At 44.4% G+C, this 17767-nt stretch overlaps 1 protein-coding gene across 2 annotated transcripts in view; it reads left to right on the top strand.

The window, feature by feature from the left end:
- The first annotated feature begins 687 nt into the window (after positions 1-687).
- RFFL (ring finger and FYVE like domain containing E3 ubiquitin protein ligase) overlaps positions 688-17767 on the top strand; it is a 41265-nt gene continuing 24185 nt past the window's right edge. The window contains exon 1 of one of the 2 annotated variants that reach the window (XM_026656489.2): positions 688-852. The gene's annotated coding sequence lies outside the window, so the exon portion shown is untranslated. Of the gene's footprint in view, positions 853-1091; positions 1186-17767 lie in introns of those variants that run through there. The other variant, XM_026656490.1, reaches the window with a different exon arrangement.

Raw genomic sequence — 17767 nt, 5'->3', positions numbered from 1 at the left:
AAAGAGAAGGAAGAGCAGAGGTGACTCTGGTCAGGATCTGAACCCCCAGCAGGGCTGGGCTTGGGTTCAGATTTATTCCCCCGGTTGAATCTCATGCAGGGGTTCAGACCCTAAGCCAGCTCTTGCTTGGGGTAAAGGGTTGAGCCCAGATCCATGACCCACTGGTCAGGGGAGTCAGATCTTAGAGGCAGGTCCTTAGAGCCAGGTCGAAGGGATGATCTTGGAGCCTGGACTCTGCCTGGGGGCATTCAGCTTTGATCCTGAAACAGGGCCCTGCCCAGGGCTATGAAGCTCCAGCTTGGAGCCCAAGGGTGGGATTTGCAGGGTATGGGGACCCCGGCACCAGGCTCTGTAGTAGGGTGAGGATAGGGTGACCAGATGGCCCAATATTAGGGGCTTTATTTTATATAAGCAACTATACCCCCCTCCCTGGAAAAAAAAATCCTGATTTTTCACACTTGCTATCTGGTTACCCTAGGTGAGGGGACCCGCCCCTGCCTCGGGCGGGATTCGAACCGACTTTCCCAGGGGCTAGTTATTTCCGCCCAAAGCACCACTCCCAGCGTGAGCTGCGCTGTCCCCGCCTCCCCACCAGAGGTCGCTGTGGCGGCGCGGGCTGGCAGGGCGGAGAGGCCGCTCTAGCCCTCCTCTCTGTGGCTCCCGCCGCTCTGGCCCCCGTCTCTTTGGCTGGCTCCGGCCGGGGTGGGTAGTTGTCATAGCGCCGCCGCCGCGCGGGGCGGAGGGGGAGGTTCGGTGCAGCCGCCCGCGCCGTCCCCTTCCCCTCGCCGGAGGGGCGGGCCCGGGCCGGGCGATACCGGAGACACCCCCTCCCGGGAGCGAGGGGCAGAGCAGGTGAGGGGGGCGGGGTGCCCGGGGTTGGGGGGGGCAGGGGAGAGGGGGGGGGGGGGGGGGGGGGGGGGGGGGGGGGGGGGGGGGGGGGGGTGGGGGGGGGGGGGGGGGGGGGGGGGGGGGGGGGGGGGGGTGTGTGTGTGTGTTGGGTTATTGGGCTTTGTTCTCTCTAGGGCAGGGGGTGAGGAGAACAGAAGGGGGCTGTATTTCTGCAGAGGGGTTGGGGAAGGGTTGGACAGCCCCTTAACAAAGGCTGGTGGGTAAAGGACTGGCTGATTGTGGGGACTGGGAGTTAGGAGCTGCTGTGTTTCTAACCCCTGGCTTCAGTGCTGGCAGGTAAGTCCCGTTCTCTCTCTGTGTGCCTCACTTTCCCCATGTGTCCAATGGCCACAGTGACACTGACCCGCCTCGGAGAGGGTTGTGAGGCTCAGTTAGTTACTGTGTGTAAATGCTGTCAGACAGTAGAGTGCTGTGTAAGTGTCAAGCGTTGTCATTTTGCCTAAGCTGTTTGCTCTCATGTGCATTTTGTCACGTCCAAAGGGCGCTCGTTTGGTACAATGCCAGTGGCATCAGGATGCCGTTTTCTTGATGTAACGGAGCCAAACTAATTTCTCAATGAATAACTTTACCCTTCTAGTTGAAATACCCTCCCTGTTTTTATGTCATAAACAAAATCAGGCAAAAATTAAATATTTCTCTTAACAAAGTGTAAACAATGATGGAAATGTAGCAGGGAGGCATTATCTGTGAGCCAGGTGAAAAGTAAAGGTAGTTTGACTGTTCTTCAGAGGCTTTTTCCTGTAAGCTAAACAAAGTGTTGCCTCTGTTGTTGGGGAAGTAATGACATGCCTTGTCAAGGTAGGCTTCTAACAAACATTACAGTATTATGTTTAGTTGTAAATCAGTTTGAAAACTCACTTACTCACAGTCCAGTCTGAATTTATACAGATTAGGCACTTATGGGGGGAAGGGAGCACGTGCAATCACTTTACATGTTTTGAACGTTAATGGAAGGACTCTTGCACTTTGTAACAGTTCATGTATCTTAATCTAATGTATCTTTATGATAGCAGAAGGCACTCCAAGACTGTAGAGGTAAGCATGATATAAGAATTTACATAGCCAGAAGAATTTAGCTTTACAGTTCACAGATTCTAGTAGTGTGCAAGGTGATGTTGTTTAGTCTGCCAAAAGATATGGAAGTGTGTGTCATTTATGTATTGTTTACTAAGACTCTGCATTGCCACCAACTTTTTTCACAGAATATGTATACGGTATGTCCTAGAGCATGTTGGGCAATTCTTAATTAGATTTTCTCTTTGGAGAACTATTATGCTATGGTGTATTAAGTTGTGTTACTCACTTGGTCTTTCTCACTTGACTGGCTCAATAAGGAATTGGACTAAGGGAAATACTTCTCTAGTTTCAGCACTCCCTTTCATTATGCTGGTGATTGGAAAGTACAGTAATTGTTTATTTAGGATTATCTTTCTGCAGGTTTGAAGGCAGTGGGGTTTCTTTTTCTTCCAATAACTGTACTAACTGCAAATTGATATGGCATAGATGGCTACATTAATCCCTTTTGGTTTTGTTTAAAATTTACTCACTATCATAATTTTCACTAGTACCATTTTATTTTGCCAGATCCAAATAAAGTGAACCCATAGAAGTATTAGCAGAAGAGTAGTGAGGGTGAACTATCTGTGTTTAAACAATATTTTTATATTATTTCCTGAATGTTCTAGAACAGTGGTTCTCAGCCTATTTACCAGTGTGGGTCACACGTGCAGCTCTCCGTGTTAGGTGGGCTTCATCCACACATAACACAATATACCAGGAGTGGCCAAATTTACTGACCCTCTGAGCTGCATACAATAATCTTCAGAAGTGCGAGAGCCAGAAGACGCACACAACCCGCCCTGTGGGGCGGCGCCTGCTGGGCTGTGGGGCTTCTGTCCCGATGCTCCCCCCCAGGCCTAAAGTCCTTAACCCCTCCCCATCCCCCCACCCCCGGGCCAAAGCCCCTAGTCTCACCACACCACCGCAGGGCAGAAGCCCCAAGCTCCCCCTTGCCCAGTCTTGAAGGTGGAGAATGGGTGGGGTGCTTGGGGGGCTCCAGGAGCTGCACTTTAACTGTAAAAGAGCCACATGTGACTCATGAGCCACAGTTTGGCCACACCTGCAATATACGCTACCTGTATGGCCCTGAAAATGTCACATGGGCCGCAGCTCTGTGCTGATTGGGCCGTGGGTTGAGAACCACTGTTCTAGACCCTCACTTCTCTCATATTCAAAATACTATGTCCCTATAACAACTTCTGTGCTCACAATGTTGGTGGTGAGAAGGATTTGTGATTATAGCAGCAAGCTGCCCTATGGATAATCATAACTGGCTTTAATGGAACAACTGGGTCCAATGAAACAAATTGATGTACCTAAATCCATTATCTTGTCTAGCACACTGGCCAATGCTGGCTGCTTCAGGATGCATCCTGTGAGTGGTTGGGGAACTATCTAACTATAGAGTAGTGTGGTTTGGACATTTCCTCTGTCAGTATTAATCAGACTTTAATGAAAGCAAATATATCTTCCACTGTCATTTATGTCTGTAGATAAATGTTTATTTACTCATGCCTTTACTGAGGTGAAATAGACTTAGAATAACTCAGGTTTCCACAAGAGTTATGCCCTTTGAATGGAGTGTCTCTGTACCCTCTCTTCCTATGCTTGCAGGATTAAAAATAAATTTAAGGCAGAAAGCCATGCAATAATATCTGTAAACTATCTGGGGCTTGTTAGCATGCTAGATGCATTTATTTTGTCAATCTAATTCCTTCCTGCCTTCCCCGTCCCAAACCTGTATTCCCTGTCTTTGTTGTTGGCTTTAGAAGTATATGCTTTTAATTTTTGTAGCTAAAGATGTGCTGATTACTTGTAATACTGTAGCCTTGTAATTCAACCCACCAAGTTTGTTGGTTTCATTTACTTATAATGACCAGAGGTGCGCAAACTACGGCCCGGGGGCCGCATCCGGCCCTTCAGACGTTTTAATCTGGCCCTTGAGCTCCCGACGGGGAGTGGGGTCTGGGGCTTGCCCTGCTCCCCACGTGCCTTAGCTCTGCGCGGCTCCCGGAAGCAGCGGCATGTCTCCCCTCCGGCTCCAGGGGCAGCCAGGGGATTCCACACGCTGCCCTGTCCCAAGCAGCGGCCCTGCAGCTCCCGTTGACCGGGAACTGTGAGCATTCATGGCCCGCCATACAATTTCCATACCCAGATGTGGCCCTTGGGCCAAAAAGTTTGCCCACCCCTGACCTAGACTGTAAATTCCTTGGGGACTAGGACTGATTTAAATTTTTGTCCAGTGCCTAAATATTTTGGAAGGAATATTAAATCTAATGTTTCAGGCCTTAAGTTTGCCTCTATAGAGATCATGGTGAAACCTCATATCGAGGCAGGCTATCCTACACCTGTCTACTGTGGGGATCATACACCTTCTTCTGAAGCACCTGGTTAGACTTAAGACTTAGACTTAGAGCTAAACTATGTAAGCCGGGTTTTAACCTATGTAAGAGTGCTCACACACAAAAATGCATTGATTTAACTACATTAGTGCAACTTGTATGTGTAGATCAAGCCTACGTTGATATTGTCATCCTCTCTTTTCAGTGTCAAAACAATCTGCTCTAAAAACAGTCATTTTATGGCATCAGTAAATCGCTTCTTAATACCATACCAGTCAGTTTTGTGGTTGTTAAAACCACCCACTGTAAACATGTGCTAATGAGAGGGTATTTATAGTGCTTTCTGTTTATGTGCAATGATGACATGTTTTGTAGGCTTGCATCATGCATTCATAGTTTTCTTACACATTCACGTCAATATTCCTTGGGAACTTTTTTCTCTCTAGATAGCGGTGGCTCAGGCTAGCCGCTGAGCAATGGAATTCTTTGGATGGGAGGGGTGATCAGTAGCAAATTCAAGCTGCATTGTACTGTGCAACTAGTGCATTCTGATACAACACAACTGGTAACTCCGCTGTGGTCTCAGTGAGGAGTCCCTCGTATAAAGAGTTGGATTGGTGGACCCTTTGTCCTTTAACTATTTGCAATGAGCTACCTTTATTCATCGCGTCTCTAATGGGGTCTTCACAGGTACCTGGTTTTGTAATTTTGAACACAAATGGGTCCTGGAGTCCAGAAATATATATTTTTTTAAATGATCAGTATCTCTATAATGATAGGAAGATATATGTCTTCTGTGTTTAGACAATTAGCATTTTTCTCATGTGAATCCAGGGAACTCTTCCCATATGTGCCTGACACACTAGGCTAATTGCAGAGACGGGTGAAATGTGAAGCTTAATAGATTGTTGGAGGTTTTTTGGAGGGGGCGGGGTGGTTAAACAATAATGAAACTGTTAGATGCTTGCAGGGAAACACTGCTGCCTGTGTGTGGACTTTGCACTGGAGAAAGTTTCAATTGTTTCCGAGCAGGGCTAGCTCTAAAATGTCGCTTTTGTGGCTGCTAGTAGCATAGTTGTCTAAATGACTGACTCTCTTGAGGCCATTATACAAGCATTGCAAAATATTTTTGGAAACAGTTTATTTTTCTGATTCAAATAAAGCTTTGTCTTAAATGTCCCTTCCCACTTTATAATCAAAAGCCTAGAAATTGAGGGAGATAATTCTTATATTTTTTAATTCACAGAATGCTGCAATTCAAAATTCAGGTTCTTCAAACTGGAGACTGATACTTGCATAGTTCATGCCTTGTAGTTTTTAAAGAAATTGAAAAACTTGTCAGTTGTTTGTTTGCTTATAAGATCAGTCAGCTTCTGGTCTGTGTCGCTGTTTCATATCCTTTTTGTGCACAGGGACCTCTGTTACCATAAGTAAGGGCAAGTTTACACTACAAAATTAAGTCGACCTAAGTTATGACGTAATAAAATCACTTTTAGATGTCCACAGTATGCTCCTTGTGTGGGTGGTGCACGTCCTCACTAGCAGTGCTTGCACTGATGCAGAGAGCAGTGCACCGTCTGTAGTTACCCCACTGTGCAACTTGCCACCATCTAGCGCAGTGTGTTTTGGGAAGGGTTTGCACGGCTTCTTGGGGGCAAACGAGTCACACAGGGCTGACTGGGAACATGGTGCAGTTTTCTCTAACCCATAATTTTATCTCCATCCCATAATGTTTTGTGCCTCTTTTCAAAAGCCCCACAAACCCACGCATCCTCCATCTGTGTGAGAAGCATGGATCCTGCACAGCTTTTTGTTGTGATGAGCATGGCGTGCCTGATTCTGCAGTATTTGCAGAGCTGCGAGAGGAGCTACAGGGAACATGATGACTCCTTGGAGGCTAGGTTGCTGTGGGACATAGAAAGAAACAATTCAAGGTGGTTGTTGGATTCACAGAGCAGCTGCAGAGGTGGAGTTCTGGTTCGGAACCTGAAAAACAAGCACTGACTGTTGGGATCACTTTGTTATGCAGGTATGGGATGACTAGCAGTGTCTGCAGAATTTTCAGATGTGCAAGGCCACATTCCTGTGTGTGTGTGTATGTGTGTGTGTGTCGCTTTCCCAAGCCCTCCAGTGGAGCGACACCAAAATGAGAGCTGCACTGACCGTGGAAAAGCAAGTGGCGATTGCTAGTGATCAGTTGGGAATCAATTTGGAGTAGGGAAATTCACTGTGGGGGTTGCTGTGATGCAAGTGTGCAGGGCCATTAATTGCGTCCTGCTATGAAGGATTGTGATTTTGGGCAATGTGTAGGACATAGTGGATGATTTTTGTACCAGTGGTGTTCCTGCACTGTGGTGGGGCGATAGATGGCACGTGTATCCCTATTTTGGCACCAGACCACCTTTCCACAGAGTACATCAACAGAAAGGGCTACTTTTCTATGTTTTGCAAGCATTGGTGGATCACCAGGGATGTTTTACTGACATAATCGCAGGATGGTAACGGAAGGTGCATGCACACGCATCTTTAAGAACATCGGCTTGTTCAGAAAGCTGCAAGTAGGGACTTTCTTTCCAGACCAGAGGATTACCATTGGGTATGTTGAAATGCCAGTAGTGAACCTGGGAGACCTAGCCTACCCCTTATTCCCATGGCTCATGAAGCCGTACACCAGCCACTTCGACAGCAGCAAGAAGCGCTTCAACTACAGGCTCAGCAGGTGCAGAATGACAGTTGAATGTGCCTTTGGCTGTTTGAAAAGCTGCTGGTGCTGTCTACGCATGAGATTTGATCTCAGTGGGAAAAAAATCCCAATGGTTATAGCTGCCTGCTAAGTGCTTCATAATATCTGTGAAGCAAAGGAGGAAAAGTTTCTGCCAGGGTGAAGGGCGGAGGTGGAATGGCTGTCTGCTGATTTTGAGCAGCCAGGTACCAGGGCTATAAGAAGAGCTCATCAGGCTATATGGATTAGGGAGTCTTTGAAAGACCATTTTAATAGTGAGCCACAGTAAAGTATGTTGCTGTAGTGTGCTGTGCCTGGCACTGTTTTTTTTTTTTTGCACCCCCGTATGAACCCTGTAATGAGTGCTCAATGTGTAGTAATATAACATTGCAAATGAATGTACCTATTGCTATTATCTGCGAATGATGTCAGACCCAACCAGCATATGTAGTGAACTAATAAAGATGAATTAAGTTTCCATAAATAGACTTTTATTCCAAACCCATGCAAATAGATTTATAACTGAATGAAACATTATAAATACAAGGAAAAGAACCTTTGAAGGGGAAAGAAGAGTCATTTTCATTTCACAAACACATACACCAACCGTCTCTCTCTCAAGTCAGTGTATGTGTGGCTGTGGTTGCCTGTACTCTCCCCCAGGGTGGAGTGATGGGGTAGTGCATCAGCCCTGGATGTCTTGGGAATGTGTGGTATGTGTGTAGGGAGGTCCCGGAATGCAGCTATCTATGGGCTGCAGAGGAAGGCGAGCACAGATCTGTTGAACCTGAAGATCAACAAGAGTCTCCAGCATCTCTGTTTGCTGCTTGAGAAGTGCTAGCATCTCCTGCTGCATGTCTCTCTCCTTTTCCTTTGCTTTTCTCCTCTCCACTCTATCTCTGTCCATGAGGGTGGTCCTCCAAGCCCTGTGCTCAGTATCTGAAGCACCAGAGGGTTGCAGGATCTTTTGAAACATGTCACTACACGTCCTCTTCCTTCTTCTTCTTATCTGACTGAGCCGCTCCACTGGTGTGGATGGAGAGACCCTCAAGGTCACATTTCCAGCTGCAAAAGATACAGTGCACAGAGGTACTATTGAGAGTGTATTCACAAGATAAATGGAAACTTGGTATACTGAACTCACACACAAGTTACATTCTCACTTCTCCTTGGGATTCATAGAGCACAGTGGCTGTTCCAGCCATGGTGAATACAGCCCAAAGGCAGGGGGCGAGTTGGGACAATGGGGGTATGGTAGCTCATGGTTATGACTATATGTGGTTAGGGAAATTGAACTGAATACTGGCACCGTTTTCCACAGGCAGTGGTGATTTTAGCTGAGATCTCACTCCTGCGGGTAACGGAGGCTGAAAGGGAACAGCTCCTGCACGCGTCTGTCTGCAGACCGGGACCCTATGCTGCTAGCCTGCGTGCTGCAATGGTACCTGCTGAAGTAATTGCTGAGTGGCATGGGAAAGTGTTCTACTGTGGCAGAAGAAATAAGGCAGCCCCGCCCAGAAACCTTCAGCAGAAGATTGCAGGAAAGTTTCCTCTAGATCTCTATGGAGGATTCATGGGACATCCCAGTGCACATAAACTATTGTGCAGGGCCCCCTCGGCTTAATTGTACAAGGGAGTGAGAAGCAGATAACCAATAGAGGCAAAGTTGCTATTTCACTACCTGTTCAAGCATGATTTAAAAAAGAGTAAGTGAACAGATGTCCCTGCGGTTTCAAAGCAAACTGCCCACTTACGAAAAGCAAACTGCCCACTTACGAGAGGTTCCTTCCCCTGCATTAGGCTCACCTATGCTGGACTATAGGGACTGGTTCGACTGCTCTGGAATAAACAGGTCCTGGCTCGCTGTACCACTGGATCCCCCAGTCACCTGTCCCCCATACTACTCCTCCCTCATCCAACACCACCTCCTCACTATTCACTCCGGGGGCCTGTGACTCTGACTCCTCTGAAGTACCATGGGGCTCTTGTGGGTGGTCTCCGCCGAGGATGGCATGCAGCTCTTTGTACCACCAGAGCAGCTGTTAGCGTCCCTTGCCTTCTGGTATGCCTGCCTCAGCTCCTTGGCTTTCACATGGCACTGCTACGGGACCCTCTTTTAGCCCTTCTCCCTCATGCCCTGAGTGGTCTGCTTGTAGATATGGACGTTTCTACAGCTGGATCGTAGCTGTGCCTCCACAGCCTCTTTTTCCTACAGACATGGGAGATCCACCACCTCCTGTGTACTCCAGGCAGGAGCAGGTCTGCAGTGTGTAACCAGCATGGTCAGCTGGGCAGTTGCTAGGTGAGCTGTCCATGCTGAGCAAACAGAAAATGGAATTTCAAAAATTTGTGAGCATTTAGAGCTCACCTGTGTACCTGGCTGCTGGGCAACAAAGTTCAAAATGGTGACCCTGGTGGTCACAGTAGGGCGTTGTGGGACACCTCCCAGAGGCCACTAAAATCGACATAAGCAGTGCAGTGTTTACACTGACACTGCGTCGACCTAAGTATGTCAACTTAAGTACTATGCCTATCGGGGAGGTGGAGTTACTAAGTTGGTGTAGCGGGCGAGTTACATCAGGAGCGACATTTTTAGTGTAGAGGCTTATAGAGTTAGGTCAACATAAGCTGCCTTATGCCAACCTAACTCTGTAATGTAGATCAGGCCTAACCCTATTTATTATAGAGACTTCTGTTACACAGAGGAGAACTGCAAGAGTCTGGATGCAGGCACTTTTACAAAAAGCAACTTACTCTTCTAACTTGCTTTACTATTTTTGTATTTATGCCAAGACTTTTCCCCTCCCCAGCTATCTTTTTTTCTTCTGTTTAATCATTGAAAGCTCAGAATCCTCTGTGTATGACATCACTGTGTTGCCATGAAAATTACACCAGTCATTAAATCAGTTTTGTGACCTCCTTCTAGGATGAAGTGAGAAATGGCTAAAATGTGTTCTTAAATTTACTTGCCACTGATGCTATTAAATATATTGGCACTCTAAAAGTGAATTGAAATATTTTAAAAATACATACAAAACCGTAAGATGTCAAAATGTAAGTAATTATGTATATTGAAATATTACAAATAATTTATGCATTTTGGAGCAAAATACTTGAAAATCGTTCTTTTTTTTTGGGTGCTCCCACCCCGGCTTTCAGATATCCTTGTCTAGTGCTACAGTTGATGCTGGTAACACCTTAAAGCTGTGTAAAGAATGGCTTTTACCTGATTGTTGTAGAGATACTGATGTTTTAGTGAGTAAAAATCTCTTCGTAATGTAAGTCTGTGTGTTTTACAAATTTGAGATCTCAAAAATAGCATATTTGATATTATTTATGCATTTCCATTCTCCTGACTCTCGTCCATTGCTTTACATGTAAGATCGCCCTTCCCACCAGTGATGACATTTTAAGTGATTACATGTCCTATGACATTTCCAGAACTGCAAGCCCTTAGAGATGTGTGCATTCTTATCCTGATGGCATGTTACTTCTATGTTTAATTCCAAAATAAATGTATGTTTTCAATGTGAAGATCCATCTTCGTGTAAATGGGCAATTCTTAATGAGCCATCAAGTTCAGAAACCAGAAGTCAGACTGGATATAAATTAATTTGATGTTAAAAGTCTGTTTGACTAAAAAGACAACATAATATAGCACTTTTTAATGCTAGAACTGTCATCTGTTTCTTGTGTTAGGAGGCCAGATAACAACAGCTGTCATTTCTGACCCACCACAGAATGCTGCCTGTGCACAGGAAGAGATTAAATTGACATCTTTAGTTGTTTTAGAATCGAATGAGTAAGCACACTGGGTCAGTCAAAAGTTATGTTTACAAGAGCGAGAGATTTTCCCAAGAGTGAGAGAAAACAAGATAGATCAACTCCTTCCAACTTTCATGATATTTGGTGTTTTTCTTCAAGCCCCAATTCCAGGAATCATATTATTATTTGACAATCTCAGCAGTTGTCTCCCCTTCCTCCCCAAAAAATCAGCTTTCAGGGTTGCCAGGAAGAACTTGAAAATGTAACTCAAGAGTACCCTAAAGGAATCAGAAGAGAAATAAAACTCCACAGATTTTTTTTAATCTCATTTTTAAGCCACTCATGATTTTGAGGGCAGGGGGTGTTATTTATGATTTTTGAATGTCTGGAGTTAGCAGTCCTATATCAGGTTGGAAGTAAAATGAACCTGTTCTTTCTAATGACTTGGACCATATATGAGGGATTTACTCTCCATGATATAGGTCTGGAATCTCATTGATGTTGGTTATTGTGGGACAGTTGAAGTGATCAATAGCTACTATCCTCTCTTTCTTTTTAAGAATTGTTGGTGTGGCTTTTCAATAACTTGGCCTGGTGACTTAAGCCGGTTTGTCAAATTTATGTTATTTACAGGACATGCCTCTATGCATGCATCTTGTATAACCAACCACTGTAATATTGAAATACAATTTTGCGGGGATATGAGTTCCAGTACCTTTGGTGAATCATCATTCAGAACTGCAGTATGATTTCCTTCTGCTCCTCTTGACATTCTACATTGATTTTTATAAAGTATGTACTAGATCAGTGTAGTGTTCCACCATAGTACAGGCGCAGTTGTTACACCATGCAGGAAAACAAAAACGTAAGAATCAATTTTTATTTCTTGCCAAGGTTGTGGGTACCGGTGTTTTGAAACTGTTACTGGTCTTCAGAGTGTTTGTACTGATCTGCCAGCTAAGCACCTCTGGGTAGATCTATACTGCAGCTGGAGGCGAGCTTCCCAGCCAAGGTAGAAAGACTGGAGCTAGTGTGCTAAAAATAACTGACACCCTAGGCTTGAAAACCTGGCTCCAGCCTGAGCCTCAGAGTCCACACTATTTTTAGCGCCCTAGCTAAAGCCCTCCTAGCACAAGCCTGTCTGGGCTGGGAAGGTCGCTCCCATTTGCACTGTATACATACGTGAAGTGCAGTGTTTCCACAAGATTGTAGAGATGGTATCTTTCAAACTGCTAGGTACATATTATTGCTTTATACTCTTTGGCAGTTGGGTTTGCAAGTTTCCAGATGGTATAAAGCACTGGTTTTTAGTTCTAGGAGTTCACAGGTTACCAACCATTAATATCCTGCTGGAATTAAAATTGGAGGAAGACAGAGAAGCAAGATGGCAATTGAAAATGTGCTGTTTGAAGGTCATCTGATGCAGTTTTTTTCTAGGCCTGGAAAATTTTGAATTATATTACTAGAAAGCTGAGAGATTCAGCTCTGTAATGGATAGTGATGTAAATGTCATACATCTCCTACTAGCCCTAGTGACTTATATCAGACATCATATTCAATCCTCTTGGGGGGTTTTCTAGCAGTTGTCCAAAACTGAACAGAGCAAATCTTGGACTTCAAACAGTTCAGCGCTAAATGGATATTGTTTTTGGAGCTATAATGATATTTATTATTTAAAAAGAGCACATATAGAGCACAGCTTCAGAGTGTCTGCAGTCTTTTACTCATAAAGCATTCCTTTATGGAGGCAAGTATTTTCATTCCTACTTTATAGATGAGAAAACTGAGGGTATGTTTATAATACAGGGACTATACCAGGATAGCTATAGTGCTGTAGCTATGTTGACATAGCTCTATAGTGTAGACACTGCCTACACCACAGACAGAAGGGTTTTTTCTGTCATTGTAGGAACACCACCTCCCCGAGCAACTGTAGCTAGGTTGATGGAAGCATTCTTCCGTTGACCTAGTTATGTCTACACTGGAGGTTAGGTTGGCATAACTGTAGTGCACAGGAGTATAGATTTTTCACACCCATGAGTGATGTAGCTATGTCAACCTAATTTGTAAGTGTAGACCAGGCCTGGTCTACAAAGGTTAATTCATTTGCCAAGACCACAAAGGGTATTGGAGTTAAAATCAGAACTAGCATGCAGGATTTCCTGTCTTCTAGTACTATGGTCTGTCTACTATACCCAACTCTCTTACCTGTTGTACACTTTTTTAAAAAAGGCATATTATCCATTATCTGAAAACTCAATTTTTCCAATCATTTTAGATGCTGTGAAGTAGACTCTGCTCTCTATGGGCTTGTCTACACTATCCGCCGGATCAGCGGGCAGCGATCGATCCAGCGGGGGTCGATTTATTGTGTCGACGCGATAAATCGACTGCTGAGCTCTCTCCTGTTGACTCTGGTACTCTACCAGAATGAGTGCAAGTGGAGTCGACAGGGGAGTGTTCAACACTGCAGTAAGTAGATCTAAGTACATCGACTACAGCTACGCTATGCACGTAGCTGAAGTTGCGTATCTTAGATCTACCCTGTGTGGTAGTGTAGACGAGCCCTGTGTGTCATACTGAATGAGTAGATGTTTAGTTTGCATTTCCCTTTCCCTTTGCATTTCAGAGCCAGTTTGGGTATGATTTTCAGGTTTATCTTGAATAAAGCTAGTTAAGCAACAGGTTTGCTGTATTTGCAAATAACTAGTATTGTATCTACAATACTGCATCCCTCTAATTAAAACTGTGTGCATATATTTCAGGTCTCATTCAATCCAGCCAATTAGAGTAAAAGCTCACAAACATTAGAACAGGCTGAAATCAGATTTTTATCAGACTACAGATAAACAGCAGGGCTTTAGGTTATGCTTGCAGATCTACTTGAGTTTTATGCTTTGATGCACAATTCTACTGCAGTATCGTGGATTTTGACTCTTCTCTTTTCCAGCATCACACTTCCCTCAAATTTGTATTGTATCATTTTTCCTCTTCCAGTGTACAAGTGTGAAAAGAAGCATACTTCATGGATGACTAGCACCATTGCTCTTTATTTTTAACTTCAAAAATGATTTTAGAAGTTGAAGCTTAACAAAAAAAAAAAAAAATACCACCACCAACACCCTCCCCTCCGCGCCCCCAAACCTGGCTTGGAGAATGTGTTGAGGATTTTTTCAGCTAGATTTATAACCAACAATGCAAGTTATTCGGTGATCTCTCTTGACTCCTGGTGTGGAAGAGGAAGTGAGCACACCAAAAAGAGTCTTTAGAGAATACGTAGTCTCATTATTATTTATTATTCATATTACTGTGTTGCCTAGGAGACCTACTCATGGACCAGGACCCCATTGTGCTAGGCACTGTCTCCTTGGAACTCTTGTACCCATCTGTAGCATAACATACATGTACGTCTTCCTGCCTCTGCTTGATCAAGGACTTGGTTTAATAAGCTCGGGAGATATGGATGACATGTTTCCCATTACTTTAATTACCCAGATACCTGCATTCAAGAAGGGCAGCCTTGTACTTTTCTCCCCATTTTACTGAAAATCTGTCCAAAGATTAACTGTAGGTGAACATGGAACTTATTCACCTGGATAGAAACCACCTGTCGTCATGAAACCATATGCACAACTATCAGAGGTCTTCCAGGCCAGGAACATCAATGGAAGTAATTCAGTCTCTTGGCATCTGTAGTGAAAACTATACTAATATGGAGAAAATTCAACTTAAATGGCATATTTTACTCAAATGAGGGGGAACGTCCCCTATTTCCCCAGTAATTTAGGATGACAAAGAGACAGTACCAATGAGGTCAGCCAATGATGCTGAGCTTCTGTTATACTGAAGTCTTTAGCAGTTCAAAGCTATCCATTCGGTACACAAGCTAAAATTACACAGACCTTCTTTCTCTAATACGTGGTTGCTTACATCATTTAGTTTGCAGTAGTCTTCTTTTGGTTAAACACCGGAAAGTTAACAGTTTTTTTTGCCTACTTCTTCATTAAGAACTTTTTTAGCGTTGGCAATGTTGAGTTTGCAGAAAGGAGCAAAGTGCTTATGATGTCAGAGGAGGAGGCCGGCTGGGCTATGAAGGTACCCCAGGGGTACCGAATCTGGCCTTCTGGTGGGCCCAGGCCTTTGCAACCTCAACCAGCTCTTGCCACTTGTGGCTGCCACAGGAGAGGGGGGCAGGCTGTTAGGAACAGGTCCAGAAGGGTGATGGAGTGAGGAGCCTCCACTGTATAGTACTGACAATTGTGACTCGCTTCATTTATGTCTACAGTGTATCAGCTAGGAAGTCTACTTATGTGTATTGGGAAAAAAAGTCAACTTTGTTTATCCAGCAGTTTGTTCCCCAGCTGCTCCAATATCTGAACAAGATCAATTGGTTGAAACTAAACCCAGGAAAGACTGAAGTGATGCTAGTGAATTGAGGAAGACGTTTCAACGCACAGCTTCACCCGCACTAGAATTTGTCAGCACCACTGTAGCCAAAGTGATACTGTAGAAGAGTGGACTCCCTGCTGGCATACTCCCTTGTGGCTGGGTGTGGTGTAGCAGCTCTTTCTCCTTTTAATGCCCCCTGCCAACAGTTGCTCTGGCCCTGCAGTGGACTCTCTTCTAGTGGTTTGGCCTTCCAGATAGGTAACTTTAAAGCCTCTGCCTTTCCAGGGTAAACAAACCATCCAATAAACTAAACTCAAATAAACGTAACTCTTCACCCCTACCTGCGCTTGCTTTTCTGCAGACTCTTCACCCCTTCCCAGACTCTGCAAGGTTGTCGTCCTGCTCTTGTGCAAAGTGACACCTCCCAGGGCTTTCTCTCTGGAGGCTTGGCTCCAAAGGCTGCAGTCGTTTTTGTCAGGGTGTTTCCAAGCTACCTTTTCCGATGGCAGGTAGGGAAACTCAGGCCCTCCCTCTCCTCTGGGTTCTAGTCCAGGGACCATGTGGCACGCAGCTAAGATCTGCTTTTGTAGACTCCTTGCTGCCTCCCTGGGACTTCTTCCTACCTTGGCCTTCCTTCAGGCCTTTTCCCACAGCTCCTTCCTGGGTTTACCGTACAATCTGCCTGTTTCTAGGCCCTTCCTTCACTCTCTAGTGACCAGAGAGGAACTGCATAGTTCTTCCCCTCTCTCCTTGCAGCTCCTTTCTCATCTGGGCTTCCTCCCTTTATGCTCACCACCCAGCTAGGCTTCATCTTCAGTTGGGCCTGGCCCACCTGCCAGATGTAACTACATGCCTTAATTGAGTTCAGTAGCTCCAGTTAAACTTCTTAGTGCTAGTATAGGGTATATATCACATGGTCCAGGTGCATGGTCCAGGAATCCTCCTGAACTTCTATTTGATACTAAACTCTCAAATTGAAACATTTTCCATTTCTGATTTGCTAGGAGACTACATCCTGTGGTAGTCCGAATGGACTTTGAGATTGGACTGTTGCAACATGTTATATTTGGATAGGAATCCACAGATACTAAAGAAACTCCAGCTAGTGTAGAATGTAGCAACAGGCCTTCTGACAGGCAAGTCGAGTGTAGTTGGTTACTCCACTGTTGTGTTTGTGGCGTTGTCTACCGATCAAGTTGAAAGACCTGATGCTGATCTTCCAGGCCCTCAGTGGGCTAGGTGTGAGCTATTTCACAGATCTTCTCTTCCTCTTTTCAAGATACCACAGGACCCTCTGTTGCTCTTTTCAAGATGTTTGTAATAGTTTCATTGTCCCTTAATATCAGCTGATAGAGGCTAGTTGGAACTGGAGATGGAGACTTCTTGGCAACTGGTCAAGGTCTGTGAAACACCCTTCCCAAGGAACTGAGGATGACCACAAAACTGACTGTTCAGAACTAAATGCAAGCCTCACTCCTTTAACATAGGCATCCCATATGTATGTTTTACATACATAGATGCAGAGAGAGAGGAGACACACTTACACTTACATTGTTATTTTACCTTGATTAGGATTGGGGGAGAGGAGAATAGTTGTAAAGTGAAGTTTCCAGCCATCCTGTGTGTTCCAGGGTTTTCTCTTCTCTCCGTGCTGTTCTCTCTCTCTCATATAATGTTTTGTGGTGATGAGAGTGTGGAATAAATACCTAGATAGTATGGTGTTATTAATGTGAAAGGATATTCCACAGGAACAACCCCCATCGATATTTTTAATTTTGACATTTCTGAAGAATTATGAGTGAACTTACGTGCACCAAGTGAACAACATAAATCCAGTCAAACCATCATCTGATAAATTAGATGTGAAAATGTATTGATAAAACAAGGCTTCATCTGACAGTTTGAAAACCTAACAGTATTTTAAGTAATCACAGCTGAAACTTAACTGTTAGCAATCTGTTAGCAAAAGCGCACCCCCCCCCAACCCCATGGCCACACACCATCACAGTGAGGGAATAAGGCTAACCTAGTGTTACAATCCAACACTGCAATACTAAAATGGATGAAAATTAACGTACAGTATACATGAAGGGCTATTTGTTGTATCATGCAATATATAAAGCAGAAATCACTGAGTAGACTTTGCACTCTGATTTTCTTATCAGCTCTGAGTCATTGTACTGTGTCAACTTTAGTCCATTGCTGAAGTAATATTTGCCAAAGATAAGTCACCAGGTTTTGCCAGTCACTCAGCTGATTGTTTCTCATGTGGTGCAGTTATCTGAAAGCGATCCCAGGATTCTTCTTTGTATGGAGAACTTAACGGGGGCTAACTCACAGCTTAGACATGTTTTGAAATTTAAAATAAAAAAATTTAAAAATATTATATTCCTTATGCCAACTCCATGTACTCTTCTTTCTTCAACCAATGCTTTTCTTTCCTTACTTTTGTACTGTTGCTCAGGAATATATCTGTATCAGCAAAACTTGTAAGTTTAGACAAGCTCAGAGAGAAGATACCTGATACTATGGGGCTTTTAAAAGTGATAGACAAAAGGGATAACAAGATTCAATGGCTGGA

This window comes from Terrapene carolina, unplaced genomic scaffold (genome assembly GCF_002925995.2).
Source record: "Terrapene carolina triunguis isolate 2854851 unplaced genomic scaffold, T_m_triunguis-2.0 Scaffold231, whole genome shotgun sequence".
NCBI classification, from domain to species: Eukaryota; Metazoa; Chordata; order Testudines; family Emydidae; genus Terrapene; species Terrapene triunguis.
This window is presented reverse-complemented; position numbering and strand designations above follow the sequence as displayed.